Source organism: Vulpes lagopus, chromosome 6, assembly GCF_018345385.1.
Source record: "Vulpes lagopus strain Blue_001 chromosome 6, ASM1834538v1, whole genome shotgun sequence".
Taxonomy (NCBI): domain Eukaryota; kingdom Metazoa; phylum Chordata; class Mammalia; order Carnivora; family Canidae; genus Vulpes; species Vulpes lagopus.
The window spans coordinates 42,362,881-42,385,009 of NC_054829.1; the positions used below are offsets into that span (position 1 = coordinate 42,362,881).

The following is a 22,129-nucleotide window of genomic DNA, read 5'->3' on the forward strand; positions in this document are numbered from 1 at the left end:
CACAATCCCAGGATGCAGGATCAAGTCCCATGGCAGGCTCCTACTTTAGAAATCTTTAGAAAAAAAATCTTTAGGAAAAAAAAGAAAGAAAATACAGAATAGACAGCAACCAGGTTTATATTTAGCTATTTAACAAAGGACTGGAAGTAACCAATGATCAACCGAATAATATCAGAATAAATTTTAAGCCTACTGGGCAACTCTACAGGTAGGGAGAGGGGAGGAGAGAGAAACACTACTTCAGAAAATCTAAACTAAGAAAACCTACTGCAATTCAGCACAAAATATTAGAATAAAAGAAAAAGAACAATAAGTAGCAACTACCAGCAGGTTTCTTTCTTTTTTTCTTTTTTTTTTTAAGATTTTATTTATTCATGAGACACACAGAGAGAGAAAGAGAGAGAGACAGGCAGAAACACAGGCAGGCGGCAGCCCAGGTGGCTCAGCAGTTTAGCGCTGCCTTCAGCCCAGGGTGTGATCCTGGGGGCCCAGGATCAAGTACCCTCTCGGGCTCCCTGCATGGAGCCTGCTTCTCCCTCTGCCTGTGTCTCTGCCTCTCTGTGTGTGTCTCTCATGAATGAATAAAATCTTTAAAAAATAATTTAAAAAAAAGAAAAAGAAAAAGAAACATAGGCAGAGGGAAAAGCAGGCTCCCTGCAGGGAGCCCGATGTGGGACTCGATCTCAGGACTCCAGGATCATGCCCTAGGCCCGAAGGCAGGCGCTAAATCGCTGAGCCACCCAGGGATCCCTAGGTTTCTTGTTTACTGAAAGAATATCCATTATTTTCTACATCCCAAGCTCACAGTCAAAGATAACATTATGTTGTGAAATTTCAAAACCTGGCTTGTCTTCTCTTTTTGGGCAAAAAGTACTGCCTTCCCTCAAACAGAAACTTGGGTAGAATTCACTATTCCACCTAGGGAAATAACCTATTTATTTTACTAAGATGTAAACTCCCAAGGACAGGAACTCTTGTTTGCCTGATTTACCACGGTTGCCTCTGGAGCTTCACTCAAAAACTGTTTGTTGAATTTAAATGGATGCTGTATTCTAGAGGAGACAGCTTGAATCTGGAAAAGAGGGTAAGAATATAACATCCATCTCTACTGTACAGCACCTCAATTGGATCACTATAGCTTTGTATTGGATCAAACAGCATATCAGTGACAAGATGGAGCCCGAGAAAACAAAACTGCTATCCATTAGAGATCCAAAAGACTGTACCATTATTTTCCAAAGAGATACCCAAAAAATAACTTGCTGAAGCTCCAGCTGGCAAACTGATGAAAAACTTAAATTTTTATCTCCTGGTCCATTACTTTAGTTTCCCATCTAGGTCCATTTACATGATCAAAAGTTCATCTGTAAAGCAAACTCACAAAATCCCCCAAAGAAAAGTGAAAATCAGGTTTTTTCCACTGTAGTTGTATCTGAAGAATAAATTCAACAACTTATCTCTCAGGGCTTCTAATTAACAGCTCCTGCCTTAGTCCTTCCTTGTATTTTTCCCTTTACCTTCACAGTAGCCATTTGATCTTTTTCCTCTACCTGTTACCCCCATCTTTATCATTCTTTACCCACTTAACTACTGAATGAAATTGCTCACCCAGCTGGGCTCCTCACTGCCCAGGTCTCATCCACTGCCCTACCCTCACTCATCAATATTATAGAATGGCTACTACATGCATCCTTTGGGACACTTACTATGGTCTATCTTGTCTTCCCCTCCCCTACTACATTATAAACTGAAATGTATGAGTAACCATACTCCTTTCTGCAAGCTCTCAAAGAACATGCACCACAGTGCCTTGTACTTGGTAAGCATTCATTAGAGTGAATCAATGTCAAACCTAAGGATTTAAAAGAAACCAGCCAGGGAACCCTGGGTGGCGCAGCGGTTTGGCGCCTGCCTTTGGCCCAGGGCGCGATCCTGGAGACCCGGGATCGAATCCCACGTCGGGCTCCCGGCGCATGGAGCCTGCTTCTCCCTCTGCCTGTGTCTCTGCCTCTCTCTCTCTCTCTCTCTCTCTCTCTCTCTCTCTGTGACTGTCATAAATAAAAAAAATTAAAAAAAAAAAAAAGAAACCAGCCAATCAGCAACAATCTTTTAAATGGAACATATGGGTGTCTAACTGATCAATACTAGGGCAGCCTAGGAAATTGATGTAATTAAGCAACTCCACCCACCATTTCCTGACCTAGTGCACTGCTCGCTAAACGATGGGAGGTAGACATGTGGTGGAGACACAGAGGATACTCTCCAGGTCATGGTCACTTGTAATCTTGGTTACTTTCCTGCAAAGCAAAAAATAGTTTGGCTTGAACAGCAGCTTTTTCCAGCACCCTAGTTACCTAAAACATTCCTATGTAATGTCAGATTTTAAAGAAGAGCCTACTCATCAGCCATGTGCAAACAAGTAATTCCACAAAAGTTTTCTAACTTAATAGTGTATTTTCACTAGAGTAAAAACAACTTTCATGTTGCTAATAACCCCCAGGACAAAACAATCTAGATATGCAGGCATTCAGCTATGAGTTAGGCAATCTCCTTCTCATTTTCAAAGCTCCAAACCACATCCTTTAAATACTAAAATACACACAAAGTCCCAACAAGAAACACTATAAAGTCTCCCCATGATTCTTTACTATATTAAACACAGCTGCCTAGGGTCATGTTTACATAGATTTAAAAAAAAAATCTAAACCAACATCAGTGCTAAAATATTTCTGATAAACAGATTCCTACACATCCAAACTAGAAAGAAAAAGGACACCAAGAAATTTAAAAATACTTTCATCTTTAAAGGCACTAAAAACCTAACCTATGTCTTATTATCATATTTTGGTTATTTTGGTATAATAGTTACACAATATTTATTTTAAAGCCACAATGTGTTATTAATTACTTCAACAGAAGATCCTAGCTTCCCTGGTTCTAAATTAATTATAAAGTATGCAGGGTTCACACCCAGAACCCTTCAGTTACTTCAATTATTAACAAACCAAACCACAAAGGAAAACCTGATACCCAAGATCAGATTTCATTGCTGGGTTAATAGGTGGCAAAACTATACATACCAAACAGCAAAGCCAAACATAGTAAGAATTAGAAATGATACAAAACTCCTTCACCCCCAAATTTCTAGTAATAAGCCTATTCCTCTTTCTCCTACTTCCAATCTTATAGAAACAGACTATTTTTAGTACAAATAGAGTAACTAATGGTAATTCACAAACTGCTGGAATTTGTGACTCATGGGTCCAACTCTTCCTTGTCAGCCTCAAAGCAGGATTCTACTCCCTAGGCAAGGTGGTCTTCCAACCTAACAAACAGTAGCCCGATGGAAGAGAAAACAAAGATTTCCCTAAACATGCCAGCACCTGAGTTGTAAGGAATGTTTTACATCTACAAAGCACTTTTGTAAACATCTCAGCTGGCCTTCTTTCTGTTCCTCAGATCATCTGCATCTTGGGTCCTTTATACCAGCTGCTGCTCCTTTGCTTTCTTTCTAGTCTCTGTATGCCTACCCCCCCCCCCCACCATGGTTTTCATGTCACCACAAACCTATAACCTTCAATGTTTTGTATTTGCAGTCAGTAATCATTGTGCAGAAAAAGAGATTAAAGCTCAGAAACTGAAACTTGCTCAAAATCAAGTAGTGATGTAGCCATAACTTCAAAAGTCAACATTTTCTGATACACTATAAACTCAAAACACTATATTCTAAGTTACAAAAGATTCAAATAAAGAGATACACCAAGTTCTCCCTATGAAAACACCCTGCAATATGTCTTATTTCAGGAACTGACACTCCGTCTCCTCTCATTTTAAACATTTCCCTCCAACTTTTAGAAAACAAAGTAAAAAAATCTAAGAGCTCTGTATCCAAAGCCTTCTACAGTCATTAGCAGAGAACTAAACATTACCCCAGAGGCAAACCAGCCAAACTATATATTACCTGGGATCTTAGAGAGAGGTGACAGGGTTAGACCTAGTTTCTTTCATGCATAAGCAGACCCTTTACATCAGTGTTTCATATAACAATTATCCTCTAGGAGAGTAACATTTACTATAATTCTTATTTCTACTCTGAGCGAAATGTTTACATAGATGAGAAAAATATTAAATACCCAAGGATAACTAAATAGGAGATTCTTCTCTGGTTACTGAATTCAATTGGAAATAAGTATTTGGGATGCCTGGGTGGCTCAGCATTTAAGTGTCTGCCTTTGGCCTAGGGCATGATCCTGGTGTCCCCAGATTGAGTCCCGCTTCGGGTTCCCTTAATGGAGCCTGCTTCTCTCTCTACCTGTGTCTCTGCCTCTCTCTCTCTCTCTCTCTCTCTCTCTCTCTCTGGTATCTCATGAATAAATAAAATCTTAAAAAAGGAAAATAAGTATTTAACACCTACAGATATGCTCCAATGTGCTTGAAACCCTGATTTAATGAAGACAAAATGAAAGCCAATGTGTGAACAAAGATTTCAGCAGCAGCTCAAATGGGAAAAGTAGAGATGAGTTATCACAGTATCTTTAAAATTGACAAACACTAAAGGATTTGAGAAGTGAATGTCAGCATTTATACTGTAATCATCAATTTAGTTTTTCAAACTTTATTCAAAATAGTGTCAAAATAATATTAAAGTATTATATATGTTATGTATTTTCTCTTTATAGTTGCATAAGATCTAGAAGCATACAGGGTTTACTAGTTTTATTCACACGTATTTAACTACATAATAATGTAAAAAATTTTAAATTCTATCTATATTAAAGAGTCCTGACAAATTTCTTCTTTTGGATGGGATTCACGTTATTCAAATTTTCAAAATACTGCTCCAGACCAGAAATTATCCAAATTCAAGAGAAGATGAAAGCAGCATAGGAGAAACTGTATTTATGAGTATATACCACAGAGATTTGATTAAAACTACAAAGAAGGTAGAGATCTCTAGACCCACCCTCATCCACATCTGTAACACTAACAATCGCACTCAAGTTGCAACTATTGGGGCACCTGGTGGACTTAGTAGAGCATGCAATTCTTGATCTCAGGGTTGTGAGTTCAAGCCCCACATTAGGTACAGAGCCAGAAAGAAAGAACGAAAGAACGAACGAGTAAGTAACTATCTTGTGGGACTTAACGAACAAGTAAGTAACTATCTTGTGGGACCTAGAGAGATCAGGCCTTTCTTATCCTTGGGAATTTTCACCAACTCTTAAAGTTGGTGAATTTCTTTTCATTACACTTCACAAGTATAAAATAATTTCCAGTCCCTAATTTGAACATTCAAGCAATCATTTCTCCTTCTATCAAATCTCAATTTGGGAGCTATGATACTAACTAAATCTTTCATTCACTCACTCATCCACTATGTACCAGGAACTCATCCAAAGACTGGGGATACAGCAGTGAACAAAATATAAAAATACTCATCATCATTAAATATACATTCTAGCTGGAAGACAGACTAATAAAGCCTATGTACATAAAGATCTTTATGCGAAGAAAAGGAAGTATAGAGTATATGTATCCTACATAATATATTTAACACATAAGATTTTTGGAAAGCTATTTTACAGTCAAACATACCCTGATATGAAAAATTTCTTAATAAATAGAACTCATTAGAAAGAACATGAGTGCCTATTTACATGACAAATCTAGAAATGAGGTCAGAATATCAGGAAACAGAAACAAAATAGCACATAAAGCAAGGTCTTTTTGGAACTGAATCTGATCCTGGTGCATGCTCAAACCATTTCTAAAACACTCCAGATCTGAAACAAATTTTAGAAGATTTATGAGGAGACACATGCACAAAAAAAACTTCAAAGAGATTTTGAAACAATATAAGGGAAAGGAAGAACACCCAGGAATCACATTAAAAATCAAGAGATTACTCTTTAGGTCACTCACTGGTAGCATAAGAATATGGTATGTCCTAAGTTTTTAACACTAAAACTAAATTTGATGGAAAAAGAAAAGTGATGTCACAGCTATCTGATGCAACTTAGCTCTAAATTTCTTGCATGATTACAGGAAACACACAAATCAAAACTACAGATATAAATGCCTTCTATGGGTTCTCAGTTGGAAAGATGGCAAGGGAAAAGAAAAATAGAAAACAAAAAGAACAAATATTATCTTTGAACTTAACATGAAAACAAAGGCTAGCCATAACGTAAAGAAAATTAGTACTAAAATTAACATTTTTTCCTAGCATAGCACTATTGAAAAAGGAAATGGGAAGGCTTCGGGGCAGATTTTTATCAGAAAAATCAAATTATTGTGAATTTTCTTTTTGGTCTTAAAGACTTAAATCCCAAAATGCCTTTTCTAAAAACAAGGTTGCACAGGTATTTTATTTTTTTAAGATTTTATTTATTTATTCGTGAGAGACACAGAGAGAGAGAGAGAAAGAGAGAGGCAGAGCCAGAAGGAGGCTCCATGCTGGGAACCCGAAGTGGGACTTGGAACCCGGGTCTCAGGGTCACGGCCTGGGCTGAAGGCAGTGCTAAACCGCTGAGCCACCCAGGCTGCCCTGCACAGATATTTTAACTCTATCCCACTATCACACACATCCTACTGTAACAGAAAATTCAGTGACTCTCCAAAATAATATTGAATAGAATTCTACTTAAAATTTTAGAGTGATTAAAAAGCACCAAGAAATTTAAAACTTGGTTAAACATCCTTTAAAATCATCTTATTATTTCATGTTCAAAACAAAACAAAAACAAAAAAGTGTAATGTTTATTTGGTTTCCAGAACAGATCCCTTCTTATTGTGGGAATTTATAAAGTCTGAGAATCAAAAAACCATGAGATGACCACCTAGCCATGTCTTCATACACAGATGCAGGACCAGAAAATCCGCTTTTATCATTGCACTCTTGAGCTGATAAGGCTCCAAAGGCTAGCTTTTACTAAAAAATTAGTGACAATTTATTAAGTCATAATGGGGAATCAAAATTCCAACTTCAGAAATTGAAGTATCTGAGTCCTCCATTCATTATTTGTCTCTCCTCTCATGGTATCAATGTTACTACACCATAAGTTTTGGATTACACACGAAAAAAGCAAAGAAAGAAAAATATCCTAAGGAATAATTCAACCAAGCGATGATGAATCTTGATGTACAGTTTTTGACCAACAACTAAAACCCTCTTAAGAACCAAAGAACTTGCTCAATACAAGAAAATTCTGCACCCCACCCCTTCCTAAAGGCAGAAAAAGCATTGCTTAAAAAAATTTTTGAGCTCCTCCTTAAAGCCTAAATCAGCTTCAGTTTATCATAAACTTTCTTCATCTGATATAACCAAGTGGATTTTTAACTTCCTAACCAAATGGATTCATACTCTTCTGAGCTTGAGCTAATTCCCTTAATAATGTTCTATATCTCTCTAGCTACTCACTTACTAGAGCACAGTCTTTTTTCTTTCTTTTTTTTTTTTTTCCAAGATTTATTTATTTGAGAGAGGGAGTAGGAGAGGCAACCAGAGAGGGAGAAAGAGAATCTCAAGCTGACTCCCAGCTGAGCAGAGTGTGCTAAGGCTGAGATCATGACCTGAGCTAAAACCAAGAGCTAGACACTTAATCTACTGAGCCACCAGGGCACGCCTCGATCATGTTCCTTCTAAAGATGCCTGACTACATTCACTATTACCCAGCTCTCCCAAATTTTCAGTCTTTACATTTCAAAGCTGAAAAGTATACTCACTTTAAAGAACAAACTTAAGCATTCATTCTTGCGGCAAATGTTATCCCATGGAATTAATTTTATACATTTTTTAAGGAAGCTTTTAAGAATGGGAAGGGAATATTAGAGAAAAATTTAAAATATGCACCAACTTTAGAAATAAACTACTTTTTAGGGACTCCTGGGTGGCTCAGTGGTTCAGTGTATGCCTTCAACTCAGGGTGTGATCCCGGGTTGGAGATCAAGTTCCTCATCAGGCTCCCTGCCAGGAGTCTGCTTCTCCCTCTATGTCTCTGCCTCTCTCTCTGTGTGTCTCACATGAATAAATAAATAAAACCTTAAAAAAAAAAAAGGTAATAAACTATTTTTGAAGACATTTTGAACAAATCTCCATCAGCCCTTTCCTGGACCTAGAGGCAATGATTCTTTATAGTTTTGGGGGCAAATTTTCTACCCCACCCTCCAGGAACTTCTAATTAAGTACAATCTGTTTCACCATATGGGACTGATTGATATATTGGGGAACAATGTGAATAAAATGTGAATTTTGTGTTTGCTTATGTCAAAACTGCACTTAGGGCTGTCTGAGTGGCTCAGTCAGTTAGGTGTCTGACTTCAGCTCAGGTCATGATATCGGGGTCCTGGGACAGAGCCCAGAGTTGGCTCCCTGCTCAGCAGGGAGTCTGCTTCTCCCTCTCCCTCTCTGTGCCCACCACCTCACTCATGCCCTCTCTTTCTCTTAAATAAATAAATAAATAAATAAATAAATAAATAAATAAATAAATAAATAAAATCTTTAATTTAAAAAAAACTGTACTTGGGACGCCTGGGTAGCTCAGTGGTTGGGCTTCTGTCTTTAGCTCAGGGTGTGATCCTGGAGACCTGGGATCAAGTCCCACATAGGGCTCCCTACATGGAGCATGCTTCTCCCTCCACCTCTCTCTCTCTCTCTCTCTCTGTGTCTCTCATGAATAAATAAATAATTTAAATAAATAAATAAAACAATAAATAAAACTGTACTCAAATTTATTCTAGCCATACAGAAATCTCAAAAATGCAGCACACATCCCAATATCTTTTTTAAAAAAATTTAAAAATATATATGTCAAGTCTACACACCATCCATACCGTTTTCCTGGAAACGAAAAAAGTATTTTAAAATACTTTGCAGCAACACATGTTGAATTCACTGAGACATCCCAGGGCTCCTCAGACAGACTGCAAACTGGCTAAGTGCTCCACCCAAGTCTAATGGCTCTAAATACAAACTATATGCTGTACCAAGTGGCCAACCCAAACCTCTCTCCACAACTCCAGGTTTGTATACTAACCATACAAAATCTCCACCTGGAAGTCTAACAAGCATCTCAAACTCAACATGTCCAAAATCAAAACCCCGATTCCCTGTGCATGTTCCACTACCACCCTCCCACAATCTTTCATACAGATTGAAAGTTTTTATTTTATTTTATTTGTTTATATATGAGAGACAGACAGACAGAGAGAGAGAGAGATCTGCATCTCTCTCAGGCCTGACACAGGCAGAGGGAGAAGCAGGCTCCATGCAGGGAGCCTGATACGGGACTCAATCCTGGGTCTCCAGGATCACGCCCTGGGCTGAAGACCGCGCCAAACCGCTGAGCCACACAGGGATACCCCCTGAAAGACTTCATATGAGAGATTTCATATGAATCCAACTACTACTGACCTTTGAACAATGAGGGGGATTAGAGGCACAGACACCTCCCACTCTCACGCAGTCAAAAATCCAAGTATAACTTCTGACTCCCCTCCCCCAAAACTTAATAGCCTACTGTTGACCAGAACCCTTAACAATAAAATAAAGAGTTGTTAAACACATAATGTGATATATGTATCATATACTGTAATTCTTACAATAAAGCTAAAGAAAATATTAAGAAAATCATAAGGAAAATACATCTAAAGTACTGTTCTATAAAAAAATCCACACAGAAGTAGATCCATGCAATTCAGACCCCTGTTGCTCAAGAGTCAACATGTACCATTCACCACCTCCACTATTACTCTGTTTTAAGCCACCATGGTTTCTCACTTACATTAGTCTCCCACTAGGTCTCAGTTCTACTCTTGCTTTCCATATGGTCTACTCTCAAACTCAACAGCCAGTGTAATCTCTAAAGTAAAAAGGAAAATTCCATCTATCATTTTCTTCTGTACCACACCCCTGTTAAAAAGAAAACCTGAGGCCCAAAATGGCATCCCTGGGGCCAAAGTCACCAAAGGAGGGCTTAAATACCTAACTTAACTGCAGTACCAACCTCCCACAGAGATGTAGTCTTAATTGGTCAGTCAGGAATTTTCTGATCAGCAGAAATGAGGTAATCAGTCACAAGGGCCCAGCCCACTCCACCCCCCAAAGGAAGACGGAGTAATCAACATAATCAGACTCCTTGCCCTTCCCCTTAAAGGAAGAAAATCTAGTTCAAAGCCTTTTCTTTTGCTAACAACCTTCTTGCCCCACTCTTCTTCCTATAAACATCTAAAATTTAGTACACATCCTTGGAGCTCTCCTTTACTTACTAGGTTAAACACTACAGACTCATGAATCACTTAATAAAGCCAACTAGATCTTCAAATTTATTCAGCTGAGTTTTGTTTTTTAGCACACAGATATTTACTGTATCACTGACTGCTTCCATCCTTCTGCTCAAATGTCATCTTCTCAGAGACAAGAGGCACCCCTTGACCATCCACATAAAGAAGTACTAGTCCCCACATTCCCTATTCCTTTTATCTTTTCTTTACATTCTCTGCAACAATTGCTCCCTCCCTCCTGACATGTACCCATGTTGGTGTACCTTCCTCTGACTGAACAGCACCTCAAGAAGACCTCTGTTTACTGCTCTATCAAGCCCCAAACGGTATATTATAGCCAATACTTGAATAAAAATTATACGAATTGTTTTAGGCCTTCAATGTTCTAAATGTCAAAATCCACCCCCCCACACACACACACACCCCAAGTTCACAGTGGGAGTTTTTCTACCCTGAATCTCAAACTCTCCTGTTTTCTTAATAATAATTAAACTTATGCATTTGTTAGGGGCACCTGACTGGTTCGGTCAGAAGAGCAAGTGACTCTTGATCTCAGAGATATGGTGTAGAGGTTACTTTATTTATTTTAAATATTTTATTTATTCATGAGAGACACAGAAAGAGGCAGAGATACAAGCAGCAGGAGGAGAAGCAGGCTCCATGCAAGGGGCCTGATGAGTGACTTGGTCCCAGGAATCTGGGATCAGGCCCTTAGCCAAAGGCAGACGCTCAACCACTGAGCCACCCAGGCGTCCCTAGAAATGCTTTTAAAAAATACTTTTTTGAGGGGTCATCATTATCCATAAATTATTTGGCTAGTCCAAAATGGATTATTTAAAAGATTTTATTCTTAAATAATCTCTACACACCCAACATGGAGCTCAAATTCACAAACCCAAGACCAAGAGTCCCATGCTATACCTACTGAACCAGCCAGGCTCCCCTAAATACATTATATCTTAATTTTCCTAAACTCTTTAATTCTATTCATAAACTAAATGACTAGATAGCCCTCTATATTTTACTAGCTACCTGAAATTTTGGTTTAATTTTTTGGCATCCTCCAAAAATCATGGTAGATGTTTCAGGCAATAAATCTTCAAATCCAAACCTATTCTTTTTCTCTCTCCACCAATCCTCTCCTCAGAACTAGTTTTGAATACAACTTTAAAACATATTTAAGGAAACTCTCTGAGATTCAGATCCCAAACAACCTTGTTCCACAGCAAGATCTAACACTAGGCACTTCAAAATCTAACCACATATTTAAACCAAAGATTATCTATGACCCTTGCCCAAACAATTTGGGCTGAATCTAAGAATCTTCTTACTTTTGCCTCATTGAACTCCCTAGTCCCTCTGACCTTCACCTGTTGTCTTCAATATACATAGCATGGGAGTGAGGGGTGAATTAATAAGCCTTAATAGGAAGCTACTTATTATCCTCAGGCAGAAAGTACAGCCCATCTATTGTTTTAGAATCTTTGTAATGTGACAAAACCTCAAATGGGTATTTTACCTCCTCTACAAACTATTTCATCTGTGACTTGTGTATGAAGATGTTTAGACACACCCTGAGCAGACCTACTGTTTAATCTACAAAAAAGTATTTGGATTGTTGTAGGTCCTTCTGAAAAGCAATGGACGGGCATCCCGCCCCACTTCAAAAATGAGTTGGCTCCCTGTTACTATGGTGATAAGCACCCTGTGAACAGAGATAATTTGCCACATGCTTAAAATTCAAAGCATTTTGTAGCTTTGTTTTATCAGGAACAAGGTGGGAGGAGCCGCGAGAACCAATTATGGAGTATATTTATAAACACTTAAAGGAATGTGTTTCTTGATTCTGAATAACAAGATTTTAAATTGTTTACAGGAAAAAATGAAGGAAAATAAGAGGACTGAATAAAATAAACATTTTGGACTATTTCTAATATCTACAGCTCTACACCATTGCTGTACTTGGCACTACAGATTTTCCAGAACAGAAAAACCTGTTTTGTGTGTTAGATGTGTTTTGTATATGTGTGAGCAATCTGAAAACCAATTAGTTTTCTCACCTGCATTTGTCTCCTGCCAATGTGTTTTGTGTATGTGTGACCAACCATTAGTCTGGAAGGGAAGAAAAATCCACTCAAGTATCCAGATATCAACCAAGTAGTGCAAACTCAATGCTCCTGAAACATCAACAGTTTGAAGGAAAGATACCCTATCAATAAATTCTCAAAAGGAAATAATATTCAGTACCAATTCCTGATTTTCAAAAAAATTCTTACCCAACTAGGGATACAGGAAAACGACCTTAATAAAAGGAAACAGAAATTTATGAAAAATAGCATACCCAATAGCAAAATATTAAGAACATTCCCATCTTATAGTCAGGAATAAAACAAAGATGCCAGCCATCACATTACCAAAAAACAAGCACTAAAATATTCAAAAGAAAGAGACAAAAATTTGTCATTATTTGCAAACTACAGCTTATGGGGCTTATCTATTAAAAATCAAATTAAAAACTACTTGATCTAATAGTTCAAAAACTTACCAGATAAAAGATCAAAATATAAAGTCAAACAAAAAATATTAAAGAATTTCCACATGACTCAGCAACTCTATTCCTAGGTATATACCCCCAAAGAACTGAAAACAGATACTCAAACAAATAGTTGTACACAAAGTTTTATAGCAACACTATTTAAAATAGGTGAAAAGTGAAAGGTGAAAACAAACCAGATGTCCATCAGTGGATGAATGGATTAACTGTGGTATTTACATACAATGGATTAATAAAGTAATGGTGCAAGTACTTGTAGACAGCAAGATGGGGGAACCTGGGTGGCTCAGTCAGTTAAGCGTCTGACTCTTGATTTAGGCTCAAGCTATGTTGGGCTCTGCACTCAGAGGGGAGTCTGAGATTCTCTCTCTCTTTGCCTCTTACCCCAAGAGAAAGCTAGATGGGGACACTTGTGATTTTATCTCAACTGAATGCTCACAGACTGCTCAGACTGACTTCTCTTTTGGTTCGTTAACTCTCTTCCCTCTGTGATCTTGTTTGTTGTGGGACTTAGGTTCTGCTTTGTGTGCCCTGTAAAAAGCCAAATTAAATATGATGAAATGTCACTGAGTTTGAAATCTTAAACCTGCTTGCTTTATGACTGAATAAGGCTGACATTGTAGGAAGACACAACTCATAAGCGTGCTTTCATAGCATGCTCATGACAGTTCTACAACAATGATGAACTTTGAAAACATTAAGTCAAAGAATCCAGATACAAAAAGGTCACATATTTTATGATCCATCTGTAGGAAATGTTCAGAATAGGCAAAACTATACAGAGACAGAAAGTAGATTAATGGTTACCTAGGCCTGTTGGGGAATGGGGGCAGAGAGGAAGATAGGGAGTGACAGGTATGAAATTTCTTTAAGGGGAAGATGAAAATGAGGTGATGGTTGCACAACTTTGTGACTAAACACCGGTGAACTGAGTATTTTTATTTTTTTAAAGATTTTATTTATTTATGAGAAACACATTGCGGGGGGGGGGGGGCAGAGACACAGGCAGAGGGAGAAGCAGGCTCCATGCAGGGAGCCCGATGTGGGACTCGATCCCGGGTCTCCAGGATCACAACCCGGGCTGAAGGTGGCACTAAACCGCTGAGCCACCTGGGGCTGCCTTGAATATTTTTAAAAGGAGAATCTTATGGCAAGTAATTTGTATCTAAAATTAAAATCTTTTAAAAAAGAGTCAATAAAGTTTGCAGCGGGAAAAATAAAATTCCCAAAACATACATAAAAACTAGAATAATCAAAACAGTATGGCAAGAGAGCAGAAACATAAATAGTTCAAGAACACAACATCCTAAATGATTAAAGCAGGATGTTTGAATAAACTGAGAAAACTGTATATTTAATCCCTACTTCACCATAAAAACTTAGAAGTGCCAGACTGAGTAAAATATAAAATCCAGGAGCACCTGGGTGGCTCAGTCAGTTAAGCATACAACTCTTGATCTCAGCTCAGGTATTGATCTCGGGGTCGTGAGAGGCTGTGTTGAGCTCCATGCTGGGCATGGAGCCTACATAAAAAAAAAAAAGAAAGAAAGAAAGAAAGAAAAGGTAAAATCCAATTCTGTCAAATATGAGAGAATGGTTTTTTTTTTTTTTAAAGATTTAACTTATTTATTCATGAGAGACAGAGAGAGAGAGAGGCAGAGACACAGGCAAAGGGAGAAGCAGGGAGCCCAACGCAGGACTCGATCCCGGGTCTCCAGATCATACCCTGGGCTGAAGGCGGCACTAAACCGCTGAGCCACCCAGGCTGCCCGAGAGAATGATTTTAAAATCTTAGCGGGAAGTAACTCATCCTTCCTTAAAACATACAAAATATTGACATCTGACTAGTAAATACAGATTCTAAGCATCTATTTGGGGAAAAGACACCATAAAGTTAAAAAATAAACAAAAGATTGGGAGAATAGTATTTGCAATATATACAAAGGATTAATTTCCATATTAAAAACTTGACCCAATCCAATGGAAAGAGAGGAGAGAGGGTCAGTAGTTAGTATAATACTACTGGTATAAAACAACACGGAAAAGATTTATGTGTAGTTTGTAAATACACAGAAAAATATATAATGTCCAGCAAACTGGTTAGTTGGAAGGAGAATTAGGGATTTTTTTAAAGTCTATTTTCAATGTTTGAATTTCTGACCACAGTGTATATATTAATTTTATAATACCAAAAACAACTGAAGAAAGAAAAAAGTCTGAGAGGCAAACTTTAAGTAGCTGAGGGACACTATAGGATTTTTAAGAGGAAGTAACATGCTTGGTTCAGTGTTTTTGACAGATTCCTGGAGTAGCTTTAATAGAGAATGGATAGAAGAGGCATCAGTTTGGAAACAGGTATTAATTCATTTCTCCATTCAACAACTGTTAAATACCTACTGAGGCTTGGCACTGAGCTAAGCACTGGGACCAGTTAGAAATGTCACAAGCTGTCTCTCCAAAAGGTCATATTATACCTACTTTGGGAATGGTGCAAAGGAAATAAAGGAAAACATCTTTTTTTTTTTTTTTTTTGGTGGGAGCAAAAGTGAGGGATGTATGTAAAACCTTTGCCATTTTATTTTATTAAAAGATTTATTTATTCATTAATGAGAGACATGGGCAGAGGGAGAAGCAGGCTCCCTTCGGGAGCCTGATGGGGAACTTGATCCCAGGACCCTGGGATAACACCTAAGCTCAAAGCAGATGCTCAACCACTGAGCCACTCAGGCATCTCACCTTTGTCATTTTAAAACATCTATGGGTAATATTCTTTGATTATTCCTTGTATTTCAAGAGGACCGGCTACTCCTGATAAGTATAACTCGTATTTTGCCAACTCACTGAAGAAAAAAAAAAAACAAAACACAAAAAACTATCAGCCTTTCTCTTAAAGTAACTATCTTATCTTCAAGATTCTTTGACTTTGGAAAGTCCAGTTCCTAAAAATCTCTAAAAGAAGAAATTTCAAAGCCATCATTAGTCATTTTCTGTCCTTTTTAAAATTATTTGGTTTTGTCAAAAGATGAATAAACAATATTAACTGTTAACCCAAAGGAATAATAATATTAACTGTTAACCCAGAGGAAAAACATTTTAGTGAATCATATTAAGGATATTTTTAATTATGATTTAATCTGCATTGGTTTCTTTTTAGACGTGTTCCTATTTTATCACTGCCATCTGCTATTTCAGCAGCAAGCCAGTTTTAACAAGTTTTAATAAAGACTATGACTGTACATAAAAATTTTTTAAACTTTCTCACCTTAAAACTGATTTTTTTTTTAAATGTCCCCTAAATGAAAGGAGGCAGAAAAAAGAAACTGCTGATAAATTTGGTGAAAATTTTACCCTACCATTTGGCTTAGGACATTTCAAAATCTGAGAGGTGTGGCAGTAGCTGCTGGTTATACCACTACGTTAAGGCTGACTGCTTTACCATCAAGGGCTGAGAAAAGGAGGTCTTCTGAGGTTGCTGGTCAGCAGGCAATTAAGGTCATCAGAAAGCCAACTGCCTGAGTGAGCTTTTTTAAAACTACCATAATGCTACCATAATTCTCCCCAAATCATGCAGACAAGTCCCTCATTTATATATTTCCTATTTCACATGCATAATGTGTCCAACACCAAGGCAAATGCAAGTCCGTTTCTGAGGAAAAGAGTATGGTAAGCATGACAGTCACAGGACCTAGATACATCTAGACAGTCTCAATTTCACAGTATTCTACTGTTTTCATGTAAGGTAATTTGTTAAATATATGATTCAAGATGATTTAATAGACTGAAAGATTTTTTAAGTAAATAAAGTTTAAAACATGGGAAAAAATCTTTTCAGGCTCTCCACAGAATTTTGGTTCTGTCTGAGCACATGATTTGGAAAAAACCTAGCATAATCCTCCCAACCAATCCTGTGTAAGAAAAGCATTTCTTCCCAAGTAGATCACCAGAAATTAAAAATGATTTTTAAAAATCCAATCAAACAAAAACAAAAAGCTATTAGCACATACAAAGTGTCTGACCTGGATGTATAAATCAGAAACAAAAGCCCTGCAATTAAAACACAAAAGATGATGAGGAAAGGAGAGACTAGAAAAAGGAACAATAAGCAGTGGTTGCCAAAAACGCAAACATTTTTTGCAGATAAGTTTAATTTAGCAATTGGATATTGCTGTACATTGGATCTTACAGAAATAATTACCATCTTCACAGCTGTGAATAAGAAAGTTCACCTGGACATCTAATCTATTTCACATGTACGGTGTCATATATTTATTTATTCCTTTTATATTCTGTTATTTATTCTCTTTAGTCACAGCTAAAACTTTTAAGTTTCTTAAATACCAGAGTGGCCCACATCCTCCTTCTGAAGGACCACAGGCAACTGCTTTTACTTGAGCTGCTACCCTGGTATCCTATGACCTTCCTACTCTGACCTTATCCAATGGTAACCATCAATAGGCAAGGGAGGAACCTTAATGGACTATGAAGTGGCCTAGTATGAATTAAAGGAAAGGAGGGTCCAACCAACCCAACCAAATCAAATCTAATGGGAGGAAAGAGCACTGAATTTGAGCAGAAAAGGTTACAATTGGAGATAAACTCATAAGATTAGAAGACTCAATAAATGATGGAGCAGTAACTGCCTGCTTCAGAGTGGATGAGATGGCCAAGTCACCAGATGCAGCCATTGAAGGACAACTAGAATTGCTACAGACCTAGAACAATTAGGTACTATTATCCCAATTCTCCTCAAACCAAACTATGTAATCTGAAATTGTATTATGTGTTTCCTTATGTCCCCACACATCCATATAAAAACCTAACAGCAGGTCTGATCTTCTGATTCAACACCTACTTACAGTTACTTCCTTCCTTTATGAAAAGGAAAAATATTCTAGAATCAGAAGAATTATTTCCTGACAGCATTTATATGTCTTGCAAACCAGCAGGGGGTTGGCTAAGCCTATTCAGAACCTCCTTAAATTGCTAAGGTTATTTACCTATTTATTCCAAGAATTATATCCCAGACTTCTGGGTAATACTAGATGGTGGACTAAACACATAGCTATTTGTTGATCTATCCCCAAACACTAACTTTTGTTTATTTTTAAAGATACAAACCAAAGGGACAAAGAGAACTGGAGATTAAAGCCACAAATTTTGGAAAGCTGAAATATAAATGTCTAAAAGATAAAGGACTCAAAGATCCAAGAAAACTGCATCCTAAGGTAAGCTTCAGGGAACACTCTACCAAAATGATGAGCAAGATAAAATGGGAAGGGTTAACAGAAAAATCTTTCTGAAATAAAATTCCCAGATCCAGTCTTTCAGACAGGCAGACAAATGCGCTTCCCTCACTCTTACAAAAAAAGGCTGAAGGTAATCTAAAGAGGGTTAAAATAAAGGGTTATATGGACCAAGGAATCAACAGATAAGGTGAAGACAATTTAAGTTAACATATGTACTAGATCCCCATCCATGGTGTTTTGGTAAATATAAATGTTTAACAACTACCTAGGGGTAGGGTGGGGGTGGGTGGGGAGGAACAAGGGTAGTTATTTGTACTATTTGCTGCATTTTTATGGTATAAATACTCTTACCATAGTTGCTTCAAGCTAAAAAATGTTATCACCATACTCAGAGTTCAGAAAAGATGCTTGGTAACCTATCACTTAACAGAATTTCCACCATATAAGTTAGATGTAAATAGTATCAAGAGCATCCATAATAACATTTAGTAAAATAATTAGGGGGTGGTGAATTTTTAGTATTTATTGATTTGATTTTTAACATGACATTTAATTATAGATTTGTATAATCTTTTGTAACTGTTGTATTTAGCAAGTGGCTCACAAAGTTCCTGAAAATTTAACAGCTGTCTCTAATGTGCCACTCGTAGTCACCAACTCCAGCTCCCTCTATCAATAACCCTTTCCCAAAAAACTGACAGGCCTCCACTTCCGGGCAGGGGAGATTAAAAGAGACTTCTCTGGAGAATATTATCAATTAGTCTAGGAAAAATATAATGACAAATTCTCAAAGTTTGTTTGGCCAGATCTTCCTATGTGAAGCTCACAATTGTTAAATCCTACCGTATATCCAGAACTTCCAATCAGCTTTCTAAGATCCCACTACTAAATATCAGCAAATAAGGCACCTGGGTGGCTCATTTGGTTAAGTGTCTGCCTTCAGCTCAGGTCATGATCCCAGGGTCCTGGAATCAGAGTCCTGCACTGGGCTCCCGCACTCAGCAGGGACCCTGCTTCTCCCTCTCTCTGCCCTCCCCTCCCCACCCTGTGTTCTCTCTCGCTTACTCTGCTTTCTCAAAATAAATAAATACCAGCAAATAGCCAAGAACTGTTAGATCTCTCTAGCATAAAAGTAATGAAACAGAAAAAAGCAAGTTGGAAGAACTAGCAGAGTCAGCTTCATAGGCATGTGACCTAGGCAGTCACAGAGTGCCCTGCACCTAGAAGAGCTCTGTGTTCGGTTTAATGCTCTGCTGTTGTTGCCTTGAAATTCTTTAATAAATGACCCACACTGCCACTCTGTACTTGGCCCTGCAAATTACAGAATTAGTCCTTACAGAGATTATGCAGGCAGAAGAAAACTCTGGGGAGAAGGATATCCCGAGTATTTTCAGAAATATAAAAAAATACTGCAAACACAAAGAACAATAAACTTAAAACTAAAAAGTCAGAAAGTGAAAGTGAGTAAAAGCATGCCTTCTAGGTAATTAAGAAATGCAATAGATAAAATGAAAAACTTGGGGTGCTCAATGGGTTAAGCGTCTGGCTTCAGTTCAGGCCATGATCCTGGGGTCCTGGGATTGTCCTGTGTTGGGCTTCCTGCTCAGTAGGCAGTCTGCTTCTGCCTCTCCCTGTCTCTGTGCTCTCTCACTCAAATAAATAAAATCTTTAAAATATATATAAAAAATAAATAAAATGAAAAATACATTAGAATAGATTAAGAAGATTGGAAGATCAATCCAGTAAGCCCAGTATCTATGTAACCAGAGTTCAAGAGAAAACTAAGAAGGAAAAAGAAGAGGAGAAAATCTGGGTGCCTGGCTGGCTCGTTGGAAAAGCATGCGACTCCTGATCTTGGGGTTGTAAGTTCAAACCCCACAGTGGGTACAGAGATTACTTAAATGAATTTTTAAAAGGGGGCGAGGAGAAAGTCATCAATAAAATAGATCCCAGATTGAAAGGGTTCGTCAAGTACCCAACACAATGGATGGAACCAAACTCACATTAAGGCACCTTACTGTGCAGTTTCAAACACAGAAAAGAACCAATCACATAAATTATCAGGAACTTAATGTATCAGAATACATGCTGCTAAAATAAAAACACAAACCAAGAAACAGGAAGATAGGAGATCTAGAAAACAAGAAATCTAACACAGGGACTGCTAGGTGGCTTAGTGACTGAGTGTCTGCCTTTGGCTCAGGTTGTGATCCCGGGGTACTGGGATGGAGCCCCTCCCTCTGCCTCTCTGGGTGAAAGAAAGAAAGAAAGAAGAAAGAAAGAAAAGAAAGAAAGAAAGAAAAGAAATCTAACACAAAGAGGCAAAGGGTATCCCCAGGATGCTGGTGAAGGGAAGTCCCAGGATAAGAGCTGTGAATAAAAATCGTGGCAATCAGTCCAGGTAGAAACACATCTTCAAGAATATAGGAAACTGGGGCACCTAGGTGGCTCAGTTAGTTAAGCATCTGCCTTTGGCTCAGGTCATAATGCAAGAGGTCTTGGGATCAGGCTCTCTACTCAGTGGGGAGTCTGTTTCTCCCTCTCCTGCTTCCCTCTTCCCACTTTCCAGTGCTCTCCTCTCTCATCTCAAATAAATAAATTGTTTAAAAAAAGAGAGAGAGAGAGAGAATATGGCAAACGAAGAGAATATCTGAAGTGTCAGAAATTCCTGAAAAATATGGACAAGTTGCAGTCTGAGCTACATTAGTGAGAAGTTTCAATTTGAAAATAAAAACAATCAAAAAAAAAAAGTAAGAAAGAAAAGAAAAGAAAAGAAGAGAAGAGAAGAGAAGAGAAGAGAAGAGAAGAGAAGAGAAGAGAAGAGAAGAGAAGAAAGAGAAGAGAAAAGAAAAACAAAAAAAAATTTCAGGGAAACCCAAAAGTACAAGTTGGGGTGCCTGAGTAGCTCAGTCGGTTAGGTGTCTGCCTTTGGCTCAGGGTCCTGGGATCAAGTCCCGCATCGAGCTCCCTGCTCCCTTTCTCCTTCTTCCTCTGACTGCCACTAACCCCACTTGTGCTCTCGCTCAAATAAATAAAATAATATAAAAAAAAAAAGAAGAAAAGTATAAACATTCATAGATTACTCCATGGCTTAACTGTGAATAACATGTTCAGTCTTTTTTAAGATTTTATTTATTTGAGAGAGAGAGAGAGCAAGCATGTGCATGTGTGCACCAGTGGGTGGGGGAGGAGTAGAGAGAGAGGGAGAAGCAGACACCCTGCTGAGCAGGGAACCCGATGTGGAGCTTGATCCCAGGACCCTGGGATCATGACCTGAGCCAAAGACAGATGCGTAACCAACTGAGCCACCCTAGAGCCCCACATGTTCAGTTCAGTCTTAACTGTGTAAACACCGAATACCAATCTAAGTAGTTATGAAAAACTACACTAGGATGGGAGAAGAAAAAGAAAAAAGGATACCTGAGGAAGTCAAGAAAGAACTAAATCCTGCCATAATGGAAAATCAAGAGATACTACCTGAAGCTGAGAAATGGAAGAAATCAGAACACAAACATGCTGTTAAGAATGACAGTGTTCAGAACTTGCTACCCCAAAATATGGTGCTTTGGCATTCTGAGTATTTTAAACTGAAGAAATCTGAGAAATGGCAGGTGCAGGACAGACTTTCTGACCTTCCCTTCTCTCCTGAGGTAGGTCCTAAGACCTTCATGTAAGAGATGTCCTTCCTATACTCAGAGAAAAGGAATATCCTTGTGAAGATGGAGGGATACAGAGAGAAATCCAAAGGAAATGGCTCTGCTAAGTTTCCCCAGTTTAATACTCTTAGCTCATACCTTTATACTGTCGCATTTTTCTATGGCGTTCCACTCTTCCATCAGATCTAGTATAAAAATACTCAGGCTTAACCATTTCTTCAGCTCTTCATCTCCTTTTGAAGCCTCCTGTGTCACATAAACCTTTTAGTAAATAAATGTGTATGCTTTTCTCTTGTTAAAATGTCTTTTCTCAGGCCAATTTACAGGACCCCAGCTGGAAAACCTAGAAGGGTAGTAGGGAAAAGATTTTTCCTCCCCTACAAGAACACAGA

General features: G+C 38.0%; 1 protein-coding gene across 4 annotated transcripts in view; it reads right to left on the reverse strand.

Annotated features, from left to right (window-relative positions):
- FBXO34 (F-box protein 34) overlaps nucleotides 1-22,129 on the reverse strand; it is an 83,445-nt gene that overhangs the window by 15,779 nt on the left and 45,537 nt on the right. The window contains exon 1 of one of the 4 annotated variants that reach the window (XM_041759040.1): nucleotides 9,783-10,174. The exons of the other annotated variants lie outside the window; for them this stretch is intronic. The gene's annotated coding sequence lies outside the window, so the exon portion shown is untranslated. Of the gene's footprint in view, nucleotides 1-9,782; nucleotides 10,175-22,129 lie in introns of those variants that run through there. 4 annotated transcript variants of the gene reach the window in all.